At 40.6% G+C, this 16,364-nt stretch overlaps 1 long non-coding RNA gene across 1 annotated transcript in view; it reads left to right on the top strand.

Moving 5' to 3' along the window:
• Positions 1 to 16,364, top strand: part of LOC138066909 (uncharacterized) — a 229,573-nt gene that overhangs the window by 148,652 nt on the left and 64,557 nt on the right. Inside the window, exon 3 of the long non-coding RNA XR_011140604.1 lies at positions 448 to 507. This is a non-coding gene — a long non-coding RNA (uncharacterized lncRNA). The remainder of the gene's footprint in view (positions 1 to 447; positions 508 to 16,364) is intronic.

The raw sequence follows: 16,364 nt of genomic DNA, 5'->3' as shown, positions 1-16,364 counted from the left end.
TCAAATTGAGCGATTTGAAGTGTATTTAATATATTGCACCACTACCTGCTTGTAAAATCTGCAGTATTGGGTGAAATAAATTTCTGAAACCTATAGAATTCTGTTAATATGATATATTCAGAGCTGATATTAGAAATCTTGCTGGCATGTGTATATTAAATTGAGTGTGATTTTTTTGTCAGAGAGCTGAGCCAGTACAAGTCCTAATTGTCAGATGGCGATATCCTGGCACACCTTTTATGAGCATAGCTTATTTTATTTCACCTGACTGAAATAAACCATCCTGTCTCAAGCACTTTCCCGCTAGTGGAAGCGTGCCTATATTGAGGAGTTTTCTCTTCATCAGTGTAGTTAAAAGTTTTAAGTATAGGTAAGGCACTGATCTTAGCTCAGTTTTCCATTTCTTTTGCCTGTATAGGTGCCTAATGATGTTCTGTGTCCTTCCAGATTTCAGGGATCGCACTTGCTTCGCGTACCCAGCACCCCTTTTGAATTCAGCTGATTCAGGTAAATCTCTTAACATGTTTCTTATGCTTCTAAAATGCATATTTTTCATTCATAACCATTGAGTGTTTGAGTTTGATGAAAAATAAGTTGTCAGACATTAAAAAGAATGCTATAATCTAAGTAATGCTACTTTAGATCAGGTCTTTTAGAACATGAAGGACCAAACTAATTTGAGTTATCCAGGTCGGACTAATTAATCTCACATATCTCACTCACCTGTTTCCTTTATTTTAATCAGTAAGTATTATAAAAGGCTGGATTAAAAAAATTAAACAGCAACCCCCCCCCAAAAAAAAAAAAAAAAGGCACAGCATTGAATGCTTCTCTGTAGTATTTCTTTGTGGACAAAATGTAATTTCTTGGGTTCAGGATGCCTCAGTATTTGTTATCATTGAAGATGACAGTCTCATGTTACATACATTCATGTAAAGAGAAGTAACTGCACTGAATTCAGTGAAGTCATGCTGCGATGCTGCCACATCAGAATCAGCCTCTCTCCACTGAGCTAAAAGGCAAAGGTAAAAGGTACCTAACCCCCATTAGGCTCAGTTCTTGTGTTCTCATTCATGTTACAGCAACAACAATGATACTACAATTCTGGGTGTGTCCACACGCCGGTGCAGAAATACCCAAGCTAGCTGTAATGAAACCATTGTGCATACTGGTTGCAGTCTAGATGAGAAAGCAGAAGACACTGCGAGGGCCAATTTACCCTGCTTTTTGGCAGTGTTAGCTCCATATGGGCTAATTTGTCCTGCCAGAAAGCAGGCTCATTTATGGCTATCTCATTTATAGCTAGTGCCTCTTTGCTATACTGTTTTTGCAATATAGATGTACCTTCTAATAAGGTGACAAGTGTGCGATTGTATTAAGTAAAAATATGGTGGCTGGGATTTTGAAGGCAGCTAAGGGCTCCTTACTGTGGTGGTTTGAGAGGTTACCTCCTCCAGCGATCTGCTTCACAACTTCTGCTGAAGATTACTTTCCCCATCTCTGAATCAGCAGGTGGGAGCACATGCCCATCCTAAATCACAGAAGAGGATGTGCTTGCAGAAAGAGGCTAAATTATGAACTGAAGCAGAGCGCATTTGTCTACGGGTATTGCAGAAGCAGGGTAGACTGGGCAATAACATTCAGTACCGCTCATCTTTCACAATCCAAAGAGAATTGGGTGCCAGGTCACGTGGAAATGTCTTTCAGTTTTTAGAATGCAATAGGTGCTTTTTTCTTCAAATCCTTGGACAAGCTGTTAGTATTATCTTTCTTTTTAGGCTTGCGTGTTTCTAAGTGTTGCTATCCAGTCACTCACTTTTAAGTCTGAATAGATGCCTGGTCCAATAGAGAACATAAAGCAGGACCTAACTTTCTAGCCTGCTGGTCATCTTTCTGACATCAGTGACATTTCTCAGGTGCTTAAAGCTAAACATATTTTTAAGCGAAGTTTTGTTTGTTCAAGCTCCACCGCCATTTACTTCAGCGGTAGTTAATACGTGTTAACACTTCTGGTGCAAAGGGAGACTAGCATTGAGAAAAGAATTTGGCTTTCAAGCTAAAAAATGGATACCAGCAGCCGTTTTTGCCTCTACTGGATGCAGTCACGTATGGTGAGCTCCAGGCATGTCTTGCTTCCCTGCTTTTTGAGCTGCCCAGTTATGATCTAGTGTGCTGACCTTACAAGCCAAGTAATGACTTTCATGCTGCTGAGTCCCATCAGGAGCTTCATGTCTCTTGTGGTTGTCTTCATCCATGGCTAACTTGTATTATCATTGGCACACTTAAAATTGTGATGTTATGTTTCAAATGTTTTTAAAGCTGAAACACACAAGCTCTTTTATTTCTCCTCTGCCTAGTAGGATTATTTCAGCTCCACATATGCAAAACCTCATATTATGCAAGGAATTAATCATATCAGGGTAAAGTAGCTACTGAAAAATTGCCAAACACCATAAACATTGGTCAAAATGCAGGCCAACCGTTTGCACAGCAAGTAATTGAAGCTGGAGGTTCATTGGAGCGATACATAACTTTTCATTATGAATTAGAGAGCTTTTCAAACATAAAATGATATCTGAGAAGACTGAACTACCTAAAAGGTTTCAGTAAACACTGAAAAAAGTGTTAAAATATGCTGGAGAGCTCAATCATGCTTTATGGTTACTTGCTCCACGTAGTTTCACACACATTCTCTGATAAACACATGCTCTGCCCAGACCCATTATTTTCTTCAGCACCGAAGCATCGAGGGCCAGATCCTCATTTGGTTTAAGTCAGCAACCTCAGCTGACTTAAACCAAATGAGCAACTCAGCTCTGCTGAGGTTGACTGCTTGCCGTTGATTTATGCCAGCTAAAGATCTGGCCTGAAGAGTGACAAAAAAGTAATTTTATGTTTTATTTATGGGTGTAAAACAATAGTCCTAAAGGGAGCAGATGTTCCATGTCGAGGGAGGAGGTTTATGAAATGCAATTCCAGACACAAAAGCTAATCTCTGTGGTCAGAGAAGGCATGAGGCCTGTTTTACAGGATGAACTTTAATTGAAATCTTGCTCTTTTATATCCATTTATTTTTTCTATTTGGGAGCCGACAAGCATCACTTAAATTACTTACCAGCTGCCAGGTACCTTAAAAAAGGAATAAATCATTGTCTTGGACACCTGGAGAAGGTTGAGCAGCCTTCAATTGATCTCCCAGTACCTGCTGAAATGGTATTAATTTGGTATCACACACTTCTAATTAAGTGGTCACTTCACTAAAGAAATTTCCATCTGTTTCAGTTGGAGCTGTGGGGGAAAGTTCAGTTTTATGGAGGATTTTGCAATTGAAAAATGTGTGTTTCTTCCAATTTGGAATGAAAACCAAAGCATGTTGAAATTCTCTACAAAAGAGAAGGGAGCATCTGCCTGTAAGTCTCAGGCTGCAGACCTCTTACTGTCCCCACACGCTGAAACTATTCTCTTTGTGGACTGTCTTGCCTCTGTAGATCCTAGAGCAGGACTTCCTTGGCTACTCTAAATCAATTGCCAAAAACTGAGTGGAGGGAGCTGGAAAGAAATCAGTGGTAACACAGCTGGCTTGCAGTCTTGTCACTGCTTTTGAAGCACCTCTTCATAATGTTTTGCTTTCAGTGAGTTGGCATTTTTGACACCCTCCCACCTCACTCACCCCAAGAAAGGGAACGCATGCTGCGATGCTGACCTTGTCTATATGCGGCATGTCACACGGTGAGATCTGAGCTCTTCGGGAACACAAAGCAGTAGAAATTATCAAAGCAGTCGAAAGAGCAGTACAGACTTATATCAGATGAATTTTCGACCAAAAAGTAAACGGACCAGATTCTCTCCCTTAACTTCCATGTCGCTCCCCACACCCTTGGGGTCAAGTTCAGTACATGGAGATCTGGAGAATAAGCTGAGCTTATCAGAGGCTAGTAGTGCCATCTAAACGGCAGCTTCAGAGAAAGAGGACAACTGAAGCAAAATTGAAAGAGCGTATTACCATATTCTATTTAGAATAAAAGAGAGGAACAGGAATGCAGACTGAGGATGGCTGTGTGTGAAGAACAGAATGGAACAGCAGCTAGCTGTTTCATCTCAATTTAACTGGAAAATCCCAAATGTAAAGTATGATTTTGTTCTGAAACAGACTGAACATAATAAGTTTAAAATTCCCTATGAACCAAAATTAAAAAAAGAAACCTAAGGCTAAACTGAAAATTGGATTGCAGGAAACACTGAAACATTTCATTCATGTTTCAGCATAATTTTTTTGTTAATTCATTTTGGAAATCTGGTACATTTTAATTGTAACACCTCTCAACACACGATGGCAACAACCACAACTTTTCATTCTAAAACTCTCAAAACAGGCGCTTCTTGGGGTTATAGAAATGCTTAATTTTTGTTCACCTCCCTGAATCAGAATTTCAGAACAGCTTAATTCTATTAGACATGGCACTTCTTTCCCTGCAAAGACACTTTGACCAACGTTTCCAGTCGTATATTTCCAAGGGTGTGATACACATCATGTAACCTGAGATGTCTATGTGAGTCTTTACAGCCACGCGAGCCATTTTAGACTCCCTTTAAAGTCTCCCAGTAGAGAAACAGGCACTCCTAGGACAAAGTCTGACCTGTTTTAAACCTCTGCTTTAGGATTATATAAATTATGCTCTAGATCTGCCCTTTTTCTTCCCATCAGCTCAAGGTAGTCTAGGAGGATTAGCTCCAAGGATCAAATGAAGCCCATGCAAATGTTCTTGTCTCATAGGTGCTGTATTACATAGTGATAAAGCAGTTCACATCTCTACATACCATATGAAGGCAACTGAGAGAAATAAGGTTTATGTATTGGAGTGAATTCACAGAAGAGCAGTAAAATACTCAAAAAACTGGAAGAATTTAGTTAGAAGGAGGTAGGAAAACAGCTACATATGTACAACTGAATGAAGTGTAAAGTGTGAGAAGAATATGTTAGATCCCTAGTTATCACTTGAAACGTGAAAACACAACTGAAGGAGAAAAAAAAATTAAGGCTTTCCAAGGAAACATAGTAAAGAGGGTGGGTTATGCTAAGGCGGGGGGGGGGGAATAATTTTTTTATTAGATGATCTGTTTAGACTGGGGAATAGACTTCAAGAGAAGCAGTAGCCTCAGAGTTTGAGTCATTCCATACCAGAGCTTGGAAATGCACAATAGAGATCACTCCTGTCTAGGCAGGGAGTGAAAAAATAGGGTCTACTGATGCTGTCCAGCCCTCACTTCATTCAGCAGGAATCTTTTCCACTGACTCAAGCGGGACTTGGATCAGACCCTTTTTTACCTCCTGTGTTGATGACTGTCTGAAAAGACGTAGGAAAAGACACAAACTGGAGCCCAAGTATGACACTAAGAAAGGCTTTTTTGGGCTGCTGTAAGGAAAAATGAAAGTCTCAAAAAATTATGAAGAAAAAGGTTGGCAGATCAGAGGGACTCTTTTATAGCTGGGAGCTGAGTCAAGCTCTAAAATGTATTTACAGAATTAGATGACATTAAACTTGGGTGTTGCTAATTCCCTTAAAACCATAAGGAAAGACTTCTCAAGCAGCAGCTATAAGGCCAGCGTCACTACTTGGCAAGTCTTGCTTTTGCCACAGCAGGGGGATAGCTCTGCATATCCAGCTCATTTTATTTATGCGCCCAGCATGTAAGAGGTGTTTTGTTGTGGGTAATAAAATGTAGCTACATTTTATATCTGATTCAAAAGAAAATAGTAATAATAGAAGTGGGGTAACATTTTTGTATATGCCTTTGCCTGTTTTCAGCCTACCTAACGGCAAACCTCTCTTCATCCTACACTGGTCTAATTAATTTGACAGGACTGGAAACTTGCTCTTCCTGTTCACACTTATTATTCATCTCTTCAGAATGCCCTGTGGGGTGTATGAAGCACAATAAAGCAGTATTTACGAAATCCCTCAATGCTAAATACACCTTTTAGGCTGACTCTGCACAATGCCAGCAGTGAGAAGATCTGACTAAAGGGCAGCCAAAGAAAAACAACATTTTCCAGAGCATCGTCTCTTTAAACAGGACTAGCAAGTCTTAAGCAAGGAAACTATGTCTTTTTGCCCCCTTCAAATTCAACAGTAGGCTCTGGGGATTCCAATTTATTCCTACTGTATCTGAAAGCTCTGCTGTAGCCAAAGCAAATGACAGAGTGATCATACTCAATAAGATATGATGTTAGTTCACAAGAGACACTGGGTAATTTCATACAGGCGTATCTTTTAACCTTTCATCACCCGAATTAGAAACATCATAACACAACATAAAACACATCTGAAAAATCCATTGGAGACAGGAACTCAGAAACATGCACAGTAGAAATAAGTGTTTTGAGAATTAGAAAGTGTTTAGAGAAAACACTGAAATTGAATGTTAGGTTTCCTTTTTTAAAATTCTCATTGTAGGAGGGGACCTTTTGCAAACACATGAGGTGATTAAGGAATTTAAAAAGTCAAACACGCTTATTTGTGCACATTGGGGAAGTAACTCAGACATTTCATATTTTGAAAGTGAAGGATCTATGAAAGAGATTTTCAGCAGCCCAGTTACTGGTTGGGTCCTCCACTCTAATCCCCAGCTCCCTTTGCACCTTTATGCCTCTGTAAATCTCACCTTATGCAAAGTTAAAGATTAAATTTTCAAAGTAGCCAAGAAAATTTCTCCACAGCATAGGGCAGCGCTGTGCAAATATACCCAAATCAGTCCTAAATGAACTGACTCAAATCCTAAAAGGTACAGAGTCACATTAGCGGGGCAATTTTTCCAGCTCTTTGCGCTAACTTACAAATGTTGCTTTGCAGGGCATCCAGCCAGAGTTAGATGCCTCAGTATGCAGGTCACTTTTGAAAATGGGACTTAGAGCCAATTTTCAAAGTCATATGAAGAAAAGGATAGACATTCAGGTGGATTTTTCAAGGCACCTGCGAAAACGGAAACTTCTAACTGCGTAGGTGGGGATTAAGTACTTAAAACTTTTGAAAAATCTGAGAATTAGATTCCTAACATGCTTCTGAAAACTGTATGTTGAGTCATTTTTCCTAGATTCTCAGCCTCCTTATTCATGTCAGGTAGTGCCAAATCCTAACATGTTTTATGGACAAGCACGTACGCATACACACGCACACACACAGGCTTCCCTATTCTCCTTCTGTCTCGTAGTCTTTCTCTACTTATCTGCTTGTTGACCTATAGAAAGTCTTGATCCTGATTCCCTTCTCGGTCACAGAGGTCTCACACTGATGTAAAATTGTGTGTGTCTATAGAGGTTTTTGGGATTTACAGTAGTGCACGTTTGTGGCCTTGATGCAAAGCCTAATGAAGACAAACAGGAGACTCGCACCAGTTCAGTTTGGTTTTGGATCAGACCCAAATAAAGAGGAGAATTGGGCTTGTTTAATGTTAGAATAACAGCTCTATACCTTCAGGCGTAATTCCTTTCTGAGTTACTGTAGAGTAAAACCCACTCTCAACAGACTGAATATGGAATAGAACCTTGGATAATTGGGAGTTGAATGGGTCCATTGACTTCAAGGGGAACTACTGCCTGGATAAAAAGGTGTTCTGGCATTAGCTTTTGCTGTGTTACATAAGAAAGATGGTTCTTGAAACTAATTAATCCTTGAAACGATCAGCTGACCCATCTCATTGTTAGCAATACATTTTTAATTATTCATTTTAGTCAAGCATCATTTGAACACAAGTCAATTTGCAATTTCATTAGAGTACAGAAAAGGCCTGGGGTCTATTCCTGGTAAAAAGGAAAAAATCTCTGGCAAAATTTCATAAAGGATGTTAATCCTCTAATTAATTTTATGTATCAAGCAAGAATTAATGTGTCCTGCTATTTAAGCAGAAGTCATCTTGCCAAGAAGTGCATTTTGTCATACCTTCCCCTCCAGGAAAACCTTTTTACAAGCTTTGTGGCAAAATACCCTGGCAACTAATGACTAGCTTTGAAGCAACATTCACAGACCATTTGCTTTGATGACATTTGGAGCTTCCCTCCCTCCCCCCCAGTCCAAAGTCTATTGTAAGTGTGCTCTCACTGCACTGCCTTTGAAAACTAATCAATAAAGTAAGATTTGTCAGGTTGCATCTGAGGAGTATCACATCTTTTAACTTCTTTCTTGGTTGACTTGCTGTACACATTTTTAAGCTAAACCTTATGAACAGATTTGAGTATGTTATACGTGCCATATTCGCAGGCACACAAGTGTGACACGTTTCTCTTTCTCCCCTATATTAACTTCAAAAGCTCTAAACCTATGTCAGTTAACCTTCCATAAAACTAACATTATATGGTCATCGTAAATAATCAAATGATGGATTGCATGTGAAAAAGTCACAAATAGTGAATGTTTACCCCTGTTACAACGACGAGTATCATGGTTTTGCAAAAACGGAAAAAAGCGACTTCACCTCATCGCAAAGAACTTCAAAGAAAACACGTCCATGTTAACAAACACTGAAAAAAAATCCTCTGACTCTGTTTAGCTCACTAGCAGCAGTAAAAATCCTGGAGTGAGGCAATCTATACTTACAGCGATGGATGGAAGATCAGTATACGGGCCACAGAGTTTCATCCTTATTGTAACTTTTGACTTTCTTTAATCAATGCTAAAATCTTTAGGTCTGATTTCCCATTCAATGGCTTTGTGTAATGTGTCTCAACCATACCTCTTCTAATGTAATAAGATGCAAGCTAAGGAAGTACTTAAGTTACTTATCAAGGGTTTCGGATGACACATTATTATTGTACTCAAAAGTCAATATTTGCTAATCATGTTAGTACAGGAACTGATCCAGGACTACAATTCTTGAATTGCAGAGGCATTTAAGATTAATTAAACCTATCTCCTCCTCACTTGACACATACACACGTAGTACCCCCTCAACCCCACTTCTGGAATGGACAGATCAGTATCTCCATAAGAAAAGCCTGGCTAGTCCAGAGCTTTATGATGAAAAATTATTAAACTTCTTATCCTTCTCCCCCTGCCATTTTTCTGGTCCTTCAAAGCCTGATTTCAAGCAATGGGAGCAGCTAGTGTTCTGGATCTCAGGACTGCACCCATTGCCTTTGACACTGGTACTGTATCAAACCAGTCAGTTTTACTCTGCCTTTGATCTTTGCACAAGATTGCATAGAAACTAGGAGAGCTGCCCACTGAGCAAAAGTAGATCAGATCTGTGCACTGTATGATGCAGGATGAGCAAAGGTGATTACTCATTTCATTTCAGTTAGGACTGCTCATGTAACAGGCTCAGACTTTAAAAGGTGCTGAGGTGTTGAGCAAGCTTTGCTCCACACAGTGGCAGAAGAGCAGTGAGTTCTGATAGAGTATTATGCCTTCTAATTTTTCTTTTATTTTACATAATGGGAACAGTTAAAAATGTGAGCTGTGTCTCTCTTTCTCTGTTTTAAAGCTGTTGATGAATTTGGCACATATAATGTGAAAGATAAACTGCATTTCCTAGGGCTAAATACAATGTGAGCAGGTGATGTGCAAGCTTTCACTTACAGAATTGCCGGTGCACTTTCAGGCTGGATTTGCAGCCCTTCTGCTGCAGTAATCTTGGTCTCCTCTGAGTATTCTGTCAGCTGCTCAGAAGCGGATGTGTGCGTGTACACATGCGCGTATGAGAAGTGATGGGGTGACTTCCTGATATGATCTTATATTTATTCAGAACCTGGCTTGGAATAAGATACAGATTTGCCTTGAAGCAGGAGTCTCTTAGGGGCTGAAAATGTGGCTTACCTGCTACCCATCACATACATATATTATTGTAGTTTATATATTGTTGTGGTTTTCTTTTACTCCGTTAAGCCATTGTTACAGAGGTTTAAACAGAATGATGTGGAGGTGAAAATAGTAGAGCAGAGTGGAGAATCAGGCTCAGTAATATTTGGAGAGATTCTGATCTATATGACTGGTGAAACACAACAGTTAGTTAGGCTATCTGCAGTGAATTAGTACAGATTTGCACACGTAACTGGGATGGTAGAATTGGAAATCGTAGGTCTGAGTAAAGTTGGTTTAGTGCAGTGGCTTAGAAAATGGGAGGAGTTCACTGCTGGGGGATTGAATTGATGTTATATATTGAATAAGACAGTCATTGCAAATTAAAAAAAAAAAGTTACTATTTTGAGTATTGCGGTATGCAGTCTACTTGCATATCTTTTAGATTAACCCCAATATTCAGTAAAATACTCAGATGCGTATTTTACAAAATCAAAATGACACATTCTGCTTAATATTCCAATTACTGTTGAACTATTAATCTGAATGTGCTAATAGTGGCTGTTGCGTAACTCTAGCATCTGAAAGCCTCTAAGCAGTAATCCGCTATCCTCAGGTCATTTTTTTGTATTCATTCAATTTAAAATATGAGACAATTTGCCCTTTAAAGGTTTGTCTCTCTCTCTCTCTCTTTTTTTTTAATTAAACTTTATTTTATGCATGCCTTTTAACATACTAATTGATTCATTTAGACCTGCCACACACAGACTGAATCACTAATTCCTTTTATTTATTTATTTTTCTTTAAATCAAGAATCGTGGCATTTGTAACATACTTTGGAAGTATTAGAGAACTCAACTATTTCCATGTGCATGTATCTATTTGCTTTAGCTGATTGTTAGTACAGGGAACGTCACACTTACCTTTCCCGGCCTATGCAAACTGAATTTGATAATCTTAGTTCATCTCCCGGTGGAGTGAGTATCCATGTCACAAATGTCACCTTTGAAACTGGCACTAATTGGCATTCATGTTGGAAGTCTCAGTGGAATGGCCATAGACACAAGGTGAAATTTTGGCTCTGTTGAAGGCAACAGGAGTTTTGTCATTGACTTTAATAGGGTCAGGACTTCTTCCAGAGACTGAACTGCTTCTCATACAGATGTTCATACTGGGTTGAGAGCTTCAAACCTTCTGGAAGGTTTGCTCATGGGTTTGCTCATGACTACTAAAAATGTGTTTTGCTGCTGACCTTCATCCTCCCTCTGCCAGGAACAGAGTGAGTCAGCCCAGACAAGACTTCCGGCTTCTTCTTGTCCTACTTACACTTGCTGTTCTTCCCTAAATCCCAGCTCCCGTCCTTCACTTTCTACTTGATCATGATGTCTTTCCAAACCGAGGGTAAGTTCTTGGTCTTCTGTTATCTCTCGATTCTTCTTCCTTTCTTGTCTATCCTTGACTGCTCTGTTTTCTCGATTGCACTCTCTGCCTTCAAGTACGCTCTTGCTCTTTTGTCTTGAAAAAGCATAACCAAAATTCCTTTAATTCAATCTACCTTTTTAACAATCCACTGATTCCCCTGCCCTTTGTCTCCAGAAGCCTCTCTGAAGCTGTCGTTTGTTCCCACAGCCCTACCTACCTACTCTTTTCCTCACTGTCTCTGTTACAGAATAAACAGACTTCTCGAGCTCTTGTACTTGGCTGCATCGGAAGACAATCTTTGCCCTTATCTCTCCTGATCTCTCTCCCCCAGCACTTGGCTTCTATAATTCTGTTTTTGCTTTGGAGATGCCTCCTTGATTTTTTTTCCTCCCTTTGCTGTCTAGTCCCTCACTGCCTCTCGGAGTTATCCATGCGGGAATCCCCAATACGCTTGCCGTTCTGTCAGTTCTCTGAGACTGTCACTACTGTTCTTGTCCAGCCTTTCATAACAGTCTGCTTCTGCACATCCAGCTGCCACTTCAAAATTGACTTGAATTCCTGAGGTCAATTATTTACCTCTTCTTACTGATTTTTCAGCTCCCTATCTCCTTTAGCAATGCTGTTACACTCCCTATCTCCTAGGCTGTCTCCTAGACCATCTTTTCTCCCAGGTTTCTGCCCCCTCTCCTGCCACTGATTCTGTCTTCCCTACTGTCATGACCATCATGGTTTTTTCATTATTAACAGAGGCTAAAAATCTTATGTTCCTCTCTGTTCCTGCAAGTTCTCCCCGCTTCCTCCCTCTCACCTAAAATGCTGCTTGTCAGTAGCATCTTGTCTCCTCTGGCCAGCAGCTTCCTTGATTTTCTACTTCCTGCTATAACAAATTCAAGCCATTAAAAAACCCTGTGAAGCCTATTGCTTGAAGTTCTGTTGCCGTTGATCTTCCACTCCATTTAGCTGCTCACTTCTCCCATCCTTCTCCTTCACCAGTTTCCTCCATCTCCTCCTTCCTCCTTCTGCACTTTCTGCCATACTAGACCATAGACAAGGAAGCATTTTTTGATGTCATCCATGAGAAATTTTTTCTTTTGCTTCCTGAAATCTTTCATTAAAACTCATCTCTAACCTTTCAACTATCCCTTTCTCTCAGTCAAGCAGAGACTTTAACATACCAGGAGACAGAGTGGGATACTGGTTAGAACCCTATTAGTGCAATCTCTTCTCTCATGCGCAAGTATAGCCCTGGAGAAGTCATTCAGTGTCCACCCTGTTACATGGAGCCTGAGGCATGGCAGAGAGCACTGGTTGGGACCTCTATTTGTGGTGCATGGAGGGTGGTCAGTGTGCTACAATATATTGTTGCTAAGTATGTGGAATAATCATTGTACTGAGAAATGAAGTGATTGCATTTAGGATAAAGTTACAGTTTTGAAGAAACAAGTGAATACCTTGACGTCTGGAGCAAAGCTGAAAGCAGGAGTTGGTAGCGGTATAAAGCCTATAATCTTTCACTGAAAAACACTAGCTACTGTTTTGAAAAATTTCCATGAAAAATTAGGTAGAGAGGTGGCACACGCAATTACTTAATGTGATCTCAGAAAGCTATTGTTACACAGAACTTCATATTTTACTAGTAGTGTCTTTATGGCCATTGCTATGTAGGAATGTGAATGACATTATCTCAGTGAGTTTTACAGACTGTGGTGCATTTTCTGCATACGATTTTCTTTTTTATTCTACAAAGCTCCCCCAACCAAGTTGAAAAGAGTGATAGAAGTGTGTGACAGCTAAACTGTCTAGGACAGAAATAACAAAATACTTATGTGTGTGAACCATTAAGTGAGATCATTAGCAATAATCCTTCTGAAATAGGTGTATGATATAGGTATTTGATGCCACAGAGTGCTTTTACTAAAAAAATATTCCATATTTTCGTATCATCACTTGGAGGCTGTCTAGGCCTTGACTCAAAGAGTCTGGATGTGCTGCAGATAAGCGAGTCATCTTCCAGTTCATGCAGGGCTGCTCTTGACTTTATGGACATCAGGTCAGACCAGTATGTCCTGTGTTCTGTGAATGACACTATGTTGTATCAGGATCATGATTTCGGACAAGGTGTGGCGCTGAAGGATTCACATGGTGAGAGCTACAGAAAAATAAATGGAAGGATACAGATCCTGGTGTCCAGCCTGCTTTCATGTAGCCACGTGCCGCAACCTTGATGGTCAACAAAACTCCCCTGCTGTAGCATTCCAGATTAAATTACATGCCTGGGGTCGCTGCCTGACCTCCCCATCTCTCCTTTATTGCCAGTCCGTGTAACCCATGTGCGGTGCGGATCTGTTCTTCTCATAGCATGTGATAGGAAAGGATTTCCTTTGGAAACCCTTTGATTCTAAGCCTGCTTCAAACTCCGAGTGGGTTCAAGGCTTCTCAGCAATCTAGAAAAACTGAAGGTGCCCCCCCGGCCCCTGAAAAGGCCTGACAATCCTGCTGGCAAAGGGCAGACCAACCCCAACCCCCGCTGCAACAACCAGCCTCTGTAGCTTTCCAGAGTGTTCACACAGGCAAAGCTATGATTTCATTGCTGTTTTGCTCCATGCAGTAGGCTGCTGCCTTAGACGAATACCTGCTTTGCCTCTATCTGCAGCAGGCTCTGTCCAAAATAGCACAAAGTCTTATCATCTTCCCAAAAGCTGTCTGTGCACTGACAGCAAGCCCAGCTGACTGTCACATGGCAGCCAGGGCTTGTTCCTGCCCTCTCCATCACAAAAATGATTTGGATACGTTTATGTGATTCTCTTTAAGTGCTAGTTAATTACCTTGAATTCCTGGCCTCCAAGCCCATCAGGACTAATCAAGGCCCATGCCCCTTCCGGAGCAGCAGAGGATGGCTGTGCCATGCTGTATTTATCTAAGAACACTGCAAATCGGTGTGGCTTCCCCAGTGCAGTTCCAGCTACAAGTAAACATTTCCAGACACAATCAGAATAAGCCTTAGAAAGGGACCTGCAAAACGTCCCTCTGTTACCTACCCAGTGGACCATTGCAAATACCCCTCTTGGCCAATAAATGGTGAAGCACACCTATGGGGCAGGAATGAAAAATCACAAGTTTCCCACGGAGCTCAGAAGGGAGTGTGCATGTTCCTGCTGTGCAAGGCATTTCACAAACCTGGAGTTGTCTTTCTGTGCATGCAGAGGAACAAATCCTCAGATCATGTAAAGTGTCCCCAGCTCCACAGTGGAGTTATGACAATTTATACCAGCTGAGGACCTGCTCAGCGTTTTTCGTTATGGGCCTTATTTACTCCTGGCTAGTAAGAGTTCCTCTGGAGCTGTTACGACAGTATGTGGGGCATAAATCTTGCTTTAGATGCCTTTGGAGCAGGTAGGAGATAGCATTCTTGCCTATAAAGTGGAGACATTCTTAAGCATATGCCTGGCATAACCTTATAATGGGATGGGGTCTTAGCAATCTGCAATATAGCTGTTTTTACCAAAATGAAGATCTGGAAATAGAAATAAATAATATCCACTTAGAAGTTGTCGCACAAGGTAACTGGATAATGAAAAATCACTTTTTGCTTTTGCATAGTGCATTTCATTGATGTCTACATCTTTAAGCACTTAAGTCCCTGAAAAAGCCTGGCTCCTCATCTACCCAAGAGTGTTGTACTGACATAATTATTTTTTCTTCTAGAAATTGCCTGCTTCTAGTCAGGCAATGGTATCAGTCACACTTTTATTGAAGTAAGTTTCTTAAACAGCTAGTTGAATAAGTCTCATGTAGATAAGGCCTAAGATGCTGTCACAGAATGACAGTTCTTGCTTATTGCAGTAAAATAGGGTCAGTGTAACTAAGACTTTAGTCCTATGTTTGCACTGGTAAACACAGCTACTTTTTGTGTATTCACAGAGTTGACGGACATCTCCCTTTGCTGGGTCCCAGCTCACTGCAGAGGTTGCATGGTGTTTGCATGGCCAGGCCATACAAACATGGCAGGATCTCTCTCTCCAGAGCACCAGGAGTGGTATTGGCATAAATTGCCAAACTTTCCTGTTTTTTTTTTTTTTTAAACCTCCTTGAGATAGCATGTCCAAAGCCAGCAGTGGGTTGAAGGGAAGAAACACTGCGTCGCCTGAGGCCTAGTCTGTTGTCCGCTCCTCAGGATGGGCTAGTTCGGCTAAGTGCAGTGTGACACTTAAATGTGTTTTCTGCACTTGGTATGTGAATTGCAAGGGATACAGAACTGTACTTTAGAATTTCTAGGTAACGTCATGTGGAAAAGGTAGGTCCCAGTGAAAAAATATTTCCCTAGCAATTTTTAGCTTGAAAAACGCTAAGTTACAGTACAACTCCCCAAAACTGTTCTTGCAAGTCATTTATACTGTTACACATAAAATTACAGCAAGCCTCCAATAGTATTGTGGCTACTTTTGTAGTCAGTTTTGAAGAATGTGCTCCATCAGTCGAAATACTTTGATTTAAGTTCACTTTGAGGCACAGTCTAAAAGTTATACTTTAAATTACACTGTAAAATAAGTCCCATGGTACATCCGTACAATATATATGGCATACTGACTCTGTGTAATTAAATTCTTGTCTAAAGCTGTCATTAAGTTGCAGTAAATATTGAAGCTAGCTTCATTTTTAAATTAGATTTACTTCTTGATTTTAGCTGATAAATATTCTCCTTGTATAGAAAATTAATTAAAATATGCATGCATATATAATATATATATAACAGGGCTTAGGTAGTGATTTCAGCTGTTCAGAGCAAGCAGACTGACAGCTTTAGAGACTAGTGGGCTGTATCAACAGCGAGAGCTTGCTGGCTGATAACAATGTGGAGAACAGCACAAGGTCCGTTCCAAGGCCTGTTAAAACATCCCTGCCTCCTCTGTTGGGAGAACTCCTCTCAGGACTGAAAGTCCTCCCGCTCAGGCCGGTGTGCTGGTGCCTGTGCTTGCTTGGGCTGTCAGGCCTGCCCCGGCAACGCTTACACCGGAGACAGTGCCCTGGTTTGGCCTATGCCAACAAGCAGCCCAGGAGCTATTTTCAAGGCAGTGAAATAGGTTGGGGGTTAATGCAGTTTTCCTCCGGAAATCTCCAGTTACTTTTTATGGGAACGCTGTTTTGGGTTC

Source organism: Struthio camelus, chromosome 3 (genome assembly GCF_040807025.1).
Source record: "Struthio camelus isolate bStrCam1 chromosome 3, bStrCam1.hap1, whole genome shotgun sequence".
Taxonomy (NCBI): Eukaryota; Metazoa; Chordata; class Aves; order Struthioniformes; family Struthionidae; genus Struthio; species Struthio camelus.
The sequence above is the reverse complement of the archived record's forward strand: the minus strand, read 5'-3'. Positions and strand labels throughout refer to the sequence as shown.